The sequence below is a fragment of the Pteropus medius genome, unplaced genomic scaffold (assembly GCF_902729225.1).
Source record: "Pteropus medius unplaced genomic scaffold, Ma_sr-lr_union100, whole genome shotgun sequence".
Classification (NCBI taxonomy): Eukaryota; Metazoa; Chordata; class Mammalia; order Chiroptera; family Pteropodidae; genus Pteropus; species Pteropus medius.
This window is the reverse complement of record NW_024340847.1, coordinates 1,841,562-1,850,046: the sequence shown is the minus strand read 5'-3', so window position 1 is coordinate 1,850,046 and position 8,485 is coordinate 1,841,562.

Here is an 8,485-nt window from a genome sequence, read left to right as displayed (position 1 = left end):
CCGAAGAAGCCAGCCCCTGCGTTTTAGGGGACCGGCAAGCCCACCGCCTTCCCCCCGTCACCCCCAGAGCCACGGCCCCGGCAGGCAGCACCCACCCCGCCTGCCGTAACCCCTGCCACGGACGCAAGTATAGCACAATAACCCAGCAGCACCGCTCCACAGATTGGCTTCTCCGTCCCGTGCCCGGGGCCCCCGTTTCCAGGGGCCGTGCAAGGCGTCACTGTAGCTCCGCTGGCGGTCAGCCTTGCGGAATCGATTCGTATTTTTCTATGGTTTTTACCTGCCGCTGTCCGCGGTCACGGGCTCCTTCGGCTGTGCTGTTCCATTTCTCTGTGTTTCGCTTTGCGTTCTCCGGTCAGTGTGTGAGCTTTTCACTTGTTTAGACGAAGAAACGGATCAGAAGTCACTAACTGTTCTCTCCTCAAGGTCCGCGTTAGACTTCGTGGAGATATTTCAAAACACGGAGGGGATGGGAAAAAACATCCAATACTATTTACTAAAAAAGAAAATGCGTAAATAAAAGCTGTCTCTCCCACCAAGCTGCAGTAGGGTTTGGCCTAGATTCTCATGTTCCATTTGCAAATGTCCTTGAACTTAGCCTTGTTCCTCCTCGATGAGTCGTCAATCTTTTTTCAGATGACATTCGGTTAAAAAACATACAAAGTGTCGACTCTGCCCGCAGGTCTGTCACGTGTGCCAGGGTGGTGGGAACGCAGGAAAGGGCGGGCACGTGCTGGCGTCACCTCCCGTCCTGGGGACGGCTCGGTGGCTGCCCTGCCACGTGCCCGCAGCCGTTGTGGTTCTGCGCTGGCCTTGTAAGATACCCCGCGACCCGATGTACCGCCGGTGTCCCTTGCATATTTCATCGTGATGTACATAAAGACGGCCACGTGCACCGGGCACCGTGCAGTGTCCCCTGCCCGCCCCCCACGGGCCCCATCGTGTTTCTGCTCGCATGCCGACGCTCTGGCTGGCTGCACTCTCTCGAAGTGCTAGTCTGAAATGTGTCACTCACTGGAGCTTGTTCCGTCCTGATGTCTCCAGCTCCCGGTCCCGCTGGGGGTCCCTTGGCATCCTGTCGCAGAGAACATATGTCCGTGTCGTGTTCGGGTGTTCGGGGGTTTCGGCTTCATCCACACGAGCTCTGGATGTCAGTGCCGTTCCATTGGAAGATCTGCAACACGGGGTTTTTTTTTTAAGGTGACGCGTCACCATCTGGGGAGAGGTGACCAGCAGGACCGCTGGGAATGCTACGTGATCGTGCATGTCCCACTTCAGTGACTGCAGAGCCAGCTAGGTCTGACGGGGGCGCCAGCACTGGCCGCGGGCTCGGGGAGGAGGGACGTGAGACCAGGGCATGGCGTGTCTGCTCGTCCGCGGAATAAAACATTATTTTACCACTTGTAGAGCCCGCTCCTTGCTTTTCCCCAGCACGTCACCCCAGGGAGCGCGCGGGCCATCAGGAAGGCTTTGAAGGTGCTCTCTGAGCCCCACCTGGGACGGACACACGTCCCCGAGCCTGGCGGGCAGCAAACGAGCCCGCATCGCAGCAGCAACAGCATTGATCCCGAGAAGGGTAGAACCAATCGCACGCCGAGGTCCAGTCAGTCAAAGGAAACGGACCTGGGTGTCGTCCCGGGAGCTGCTGGCTGAGTGCAGACAGGTGTCCCCCCCACTCCAAGTAAAACGGTCACGCTGCGGAGAGCCCACCGCACTGCCCGCTAGAAAACTCTAGGAAAACCTGCATCTACCGCAAGTTCGTTTGTTCTCTTGTTAATTTGACGAGTCTGGTGTAAACATAACCCAGCCTGGAGGCGGAGGAGTTGGCTAGATAAACCCTTCCACACCACCGAGCGGCTGGCACCTCAAGGTCTTCCCCAGACGCACTAGCTGAATCTTGTCACCCTTCCTGACTAGGAACCAGGATGCCGGGGCTGGGTGGCAGCCCCCTGGGCACCAGTCCTCAGAGGCCCGGGGTCCCGTCTACAAGCCACAAGCTCCAAACAGCCGCTCGCCGTCTGCATCCACCTGCCCCACTGCACAGCCAGGAACAAAGCCCAGAGGCCGCACAGAGCCACCCAGAGCCACACGGCCCGCGTCCCTCTCCCCCTCCCTCGCTGTGCGTGCTTTCACGATGCGCTCCAACGCTCAGGCCCCCGGGTCTCCCCACCAGTGTTGGGGCGCCCAGCACGGCCCAGCCAGCACGGAGCCAGGCCTGGGGGGAACGGGTGTCAGGGTCTAATCTTGAACGTGTGAGCGACCCACAGATGCCTCCGGCTCCTGCTCGGTCCAGGCCTCCCAGGGAATCGCAATGCGCCAGCCTACGGGCACCCGCTGGGCTGGTGCCGGTCACCCCTTTTTGTTTCCCAGACTGGGGTCCCAAGTGACGACATGCCTAGGGAGCCGCATGCAGAAGCGGGAGGGCCCGGATCGGTCACACCCTCCAGACCCACGGCCCTCCAACTTCGGCACACGTTATAGTCCACTGGGCACTTTGCAAAACAGACCCCGGCTCTCGAGGACAGTGACACATGTACATGCACCACACCGAATTCTGTCGCTGCATCTGAGCCCGGCGCCCTGCCGCCCGCCCCCACCCCGCAGAACCTGGCAGGCGTCCCTAAGGTGTTCCCCGCAGGCCTGTGTCCAAACCCCTTAAACGTAACTCGTGATGCTGGCCACCCCGGCCCCAACAGATATGGCACACTCATGTCCCGTCAGCGCCGTTATGCCGCCTCTGCTGGTCAGGACCCCTGGATCCCCTGCGCGCCGCTGCGCACCGCACATCTTGTGCCACACCACACACCGCGCACACATACATCGCTGCGCTTTTGCTCTGCACGCACTGCACATATAGCGCACATCTTGGCCAGCACAAAACCTGCCTGCCTGTGGCCTTTAGCACTATCGCAGCACATACATGCACATACACGCACACACACACACACACACACACATGCATGCACACACTCCACCTCCCCCTCAGCATACGCAGCGTCTCTCCCTGACACTCGGGGCTGGATCCCTCCTTTGGGGGGCTGTCCCACGCACCGTGGGGTCCTTAGCAGATTGCCACCCTGTACCCAGCAGACGCCAGCAGCAAGGCCAACAGCCGCCCCAGGGGCCTGGGCACCGCTAACCGGCACTGGGCTGCTTTTGTGGACAGCTGCACGTCTGTGTTGGGCGAGAGGCTGGGGACCATGTCTGCCCACCGCGAAGCAGCCAGGGCTGTGCTGCTGGTGACAGCGAACACTGGCTGGACCTCTGCTCGTCCCAGGCGCTGTTCTAAGCGCCCCACGTGTCACCGGCACACAGCTAGCGCATTTAATCCACAGTGGCCGAGAGTTGTTGTCCTCCATCGCGTGGGCCGGGAACGGAAGGGACAGAGGGAGGTAGCAAGGAGACAAGTTATGGGCACTGGCCTGCGGCTGGGAGCGAAGGCCCAGGTGCCATGAGTGGCTCACCAGGCACCTAGGCCAGGTCAGGTTCTGCTGGTCCACTCGCTTTGGGTGGGAGGGAGTGAGCAGATGCCGAGGAGCCCGGGGAGAAGGCCAAGCTCAGGGTGCCCCCAGCTCAGGATGCCGCACGCGGCCTCAGTCCAGGGCTCCTCCAGACCCTGGGCCCCGGGGCCTGCAGCCTGCGTGCCGGTCAGCGTGAGGGCCGCAGGGCGTCCTGCTCCGCGGCCCGGCCCTCTGCTCGTTCTCGGGCTTCAGGCCTCGGGCTGCAGTGCACAGGCTGACGCGGGGCCTGCGGGGGCAGGAAGGAGGCGGCCGCGGGGGCAGGAGGCGGGAGCTGGGCCCCAGCTCTCACCGGGCACCGCGCCGGCTCCCGCGACTCACTGGGCCTCCTCACGTCACAGCCGCCTCCGCTGGGCACTGCGGCCAGATCCTGGTCCTGTGCCGCCAGCTCGGGGACTGGCCAGCTACTGAGTGACCCTTCCATTAAGTGCCCGTTCGCCCCCCACTGCAAAGGTAAACGCTCTCTCCCCTCTCAGCAGGGGTCAGCGGTCGAGCCAAGGTCAGTGTGGGGCACAGAGTGGAGGGGACACAATGTGGCTGCACGTCCAGCTGGGAAGAGACCAGCCCCTGCAGTCGGGAGAGTGGGGTGCAGGGTGGGGGAGGCCCCGTGCCCCATCTACGTGGGGGCCAGCGCTGGCTGTGCAGCCTTGTGCATGGCCTGTCCCTCCCAAGGCTCCAGAGGGAATGTCCCCAGCCCCGCTCCACTCAGTGGCCCCTTGGTGGGTGGCCTCAGAACTGCAATTAGCACAGGGCTTCTCCTGTGTCTGTCTGTCCTGTAACGGTCCAGTAAAGTCCTACAGATAAAACCACAGTCGGGGGGCCTGGGGGTCAGTCAGGACGTCAGCGGGGCTGAGCGTGAGTGCCAGCCACGGCTCTGGCTGTCACCAGGCCACATCTCGAGCCCCGTGCCACCTGTGGGCCCCCTTTCAGGGTCTGAGCCAGGCTGCCAGCCCCACTTCCCACCCAGCCTCAGGAGGAGGACCTGGCCGTCCCAGGCTGGGCCGAGCCCACCGGCCTCTCCGACACAGGCACTGTCGCCAGGTCCCCTGGGCCCCGCTGTGCCCCGGCCCCACAAGGCTCCTTGTTTACCCTGTCTCCAGCACTTCAGCTTCTCCCCACTGACACCGCACAGACAGACGGAGGGACCCGGGCACCGTCCCCACCCCCTCGGGCCTGCTCTGTTTGGCCTGAAAGTGGGTGGGATGAGAATGTGCTGTTTGACGTGACTACGTGTTGGGGCTATTTGTCGCACAGCAAGGGGTCAGAGGTAGCACCCCAAATCCTCCCCCTCTGAGCGCTAACACAGCAGGGGACAATGCTGGGAACAGCCTCCTTGGCCCATGACTCCGCGACCTGGTCCCAAGGCGGGGTCTCCTGTGACGGTGCGAACACCTCCAGTCAGGCCGGTGGGGACGGGCCTGCGGGGGGCTGCGCCCGCTCTCCGGCCGCCCCGGGCGGCGTCCCATGTCTGTCGGCTTCATGCCGGTCGCTGAAGGCCTTTCCTGTTAATTTTGGAAAACCACAGAAGGCAGCTTGATGACAAGCAGGAGGCGGTTCGTATCAGGTCATTGGATCCGAGGTGCCACCTGGTGCCGATGTGACTGCCCGGCCACCCGCGGTCACAGCCCAGAGCCGGCGCCCTGCCGGCTGCGTGTTCTCGCTGTCCCCACCAGCAATCGCTCTGTGGCGGGACTGGTGTTTGTTTTGCTCACAAATTGCTTTCCGAGTTGGTCGTGTTTCTCTAGCTTGACTGACGCACCAACCACGATGTCTCCCATGATCCTCAGGGGGAAGAGGTGATGCTGAGGCCACTCGCCTTGGTCTCCCTGATGCCAGCGCCTCACCAAGCCGAGCACCGGACACGGACGACCACCAATAGGAGGCCGGATGTGGGACAGCAAACCCCTACATTTGCCAGCAGCCGGCGCTCACCATGTCCCTAATGGGGACCTCCGAAGGAGGAAGGGCCAGGGCCGCCAACACCCAGCCCCGCTCACAGGCAGCACCATGACCTTGGCCTGGGGCGGCCTGCGCCTCGGTGCCCCGTGCTGACGCCTCCCTTGTGGCCAGTGAGGCTGCACAGGCCTGGCCCCGTGGGGAAGGCTCCTCCCGGAATCCTGAGCCCGACAGACAGTGTGTGCCAGGGAGGAGACCCCACGTGACTCCGGGAACAGGTCTGCAGCTTCCTTCACGGTTTGGGGCTGGGAAGGAGGCGGGGCAAAGCCGGGCAGGACAGGTGACAGGGCAGTGAGGCTCCCGGGTCCTCTCGAGGTGGTTACGAGTTTGCGGGGGCCGCCCTCCTGGCACCTCGACCGAGACACACAGGACAGCGACGGGCTGGCCTGGGGTGCAGACGAGCCTTTGCCTGCCTGCCGGCGAGGAGCTGGGACCGATCGCCCCGCAGGCATTGTGCGGTCACTGTCTGCAGAGCCCCAACAATGTGCCCTGCGGCTCCGCCCCGCCGGAGGAGTTGGGTCTGCGTTCTGGTCGTTTTAGGGAATGCAAAGTGCCAAAAGGTGACTGCGCCAGTTGTGGAATTCGAAGGCAGCTGCTTTCGATGGTCCGGGGTGCTAGGAAGTGCATGGGAGCAGCAAGGAGCTGCCGCCTTCCCAGGGCAGTGTGACCGGCTCAGCGCGGCTGCTCCTGAGACCTGGCAGGACCCCGGGGAGCGTCAGGGAGCACGGCCACTGCACGGCAACTGCATGGGACGTGGGTCCCAGAGCAGTCCACACAGGTCTCAGGCCCAGCCCCGGCCGCCGGTCACACTGCCCTGGAAAGGCGGCAGCTCCTTGCTGCTCTCGAAGGCACCAGCAGAGGGCAGCAGAGGACAAGCGCTGGGCCCTGCGTCCAGGTGTGCAGGGCCCTGGCCTGTGAGGGTGACCGTGTGCCAGGCCTCCAGGAGGCCACCGTGGGTCCCTGTGCGAGGGCGTCTGGGCGGGCGGTCGGGACACCCCGGCTGCACAATGTAGGGAGGCATGGCGGGCCCCAGGCGCAGGCAGCAGTGGCCCAGCTTCCAAGGGCAGAGGGGACAGCTGCAGCCCCGGAGCCAGTGAGGGGTCGTGAAGGCACTTGGGGGACTGGTGCCACCCAGCTCCCCAGCTCCTGCAAGGGGTTCTATGGAAAGTGTCATGTTCCTGTCACTCCTGGGGGAGCAGATCCCACATCCCATCCTGTCCCCCAAAAGTGCACCTACATCGTCTTCTGCTTTTTGAAAACATGGTAAAACTTTAACCTTTTCTGAGTCAAAACCATTTCCGATGTAACAGAAGCCACAGAAACACACACGTGTGCGTGTGCATACACCCCGATTCGTGTGCTTGTGACGTCATTCTGCCTGTGGGTCTGGGGACTCGGTTTAGGAACCCAGTGAGTCTTGCAGAAGATCCGAGTCGACTCACAATACTCTGCCCCTCCTCGCCAGCTCCTGGCTCAACCAGTTTTCTGCATTTTCTTTTTCGATTGTGGTGCAGGGTAAACTTACCATGCTGGCCATTTCTAAGTGGACAGCCCAGTGGCGTTCAGCAGTCACAGTGTTGAGCGGCCGTCCCCACCACCTCCAGGACTTCCCCTCACGAACGGTCCCCGTCCTGCCCCGGAATCGCGTGGTGTTCGTCCCGGGTCCGCCGTCTCTCAGTGGCGCCGCGTCCCCAGGGTTATTCCGTGGCGTGGCGTGTCAGCATTTCCTTCCTTCTTACGGCTGATGACATCCAGTGGCTGCACACTGGACCCTGTGCATCCACCGCCTGGCGACGGACACGCGCTGTGCTCCCAGCTTCTGGCTAGAGACCCTGGAACGTGGGTGTGTGAGTCCCATGCTTTGGGGTACGTACCAGAAGCGAAAGTGCTGGATCACTGGGCGATCCACTGAGTCGAGGAAGCTCCAGGCTGCTTTCCAGCGGCTGCACCGTTCTCGCCAACACCCGCTGGTCGGGTCATTGGTTGGCTCTGGACTGTGGGGTGAGGCGCACGTCCCTGCGGCGGACGGTGGCCGCCCCGAGGGCCGTGAGGCGCGTGTCCCTGGCCGCTGGCTGCCCTGAGGTTTGATTCGCACTGCTCTTAACCATCGGTGATGCTCAGCGTTTTTCGTGTGTTTATTGCTGGTCGCTCATACATCTTTGAAGAAACATCTATTTGAGTCCTTCGCCCAGTTTTCAATCATTTTCCTTATCGGTAGCTCTGTCACATTGATACGTGACGCGCGAACGTTCTCCCGTCCTACGGCTGCTACCGTGACCTTCCTTTGATACGTCTTCAGCTCTGACGTGGTCCACTTTGCCGCCATCGCTGGTGCTTTCCACGGCAATGGGGAGACGTGGACGGGCGAGCACACGCCTGTGAGGAAGGCACTTGTCCCTCGGTGTGGCGAAGCCCGGAAGGCTTCATGGGCGTAGTGGGTGGGGGCTTGCCAGAGGGACAGTTACGCCCGTGAGAGGGGCAGGGAGTCATCCCGCGTGACGATGGCCGTGAAGGCTGGGCTGGGGGTCACAGGAGATGAAGATTTCAAACTACACAACGTGGGTACTTTCTCCTTTTTAGCCGAAAGTAACCGTCGATCTCATCTCAGAAAGATTGTTCTCGCGACAGTATGGAGGGCCCCCAGGGAGGGAGGAGCCAGCAGGCGGGGACAGCTCAGGGGACAGCTTGAAGGCCTTGCTTGGACCCCCGGGAGGCGGGGACGGGGGCGGGGGGAGTGAGTGCCACACGCGACGGAGGCCAGAACAGAGCTTGGAAGGCGACAGGCAGGTGACGGGAGGGAGATTTTTCTTTAGGGGAACATTTATTAGAAAACATTTTACCTTGAAATTACTTAAAATGTGATCCAGTTTAATGCAAATCATAAAAATTATGCAAAAAATATGGAATAACAAAGGATCACCCGATTCTAAGTAAAGTTCAAAAGTACATTTATTTATTTAAAATGGGGGCAGGATGTCAATATAAAAGAAAGTATAAGAAATAAAAATACA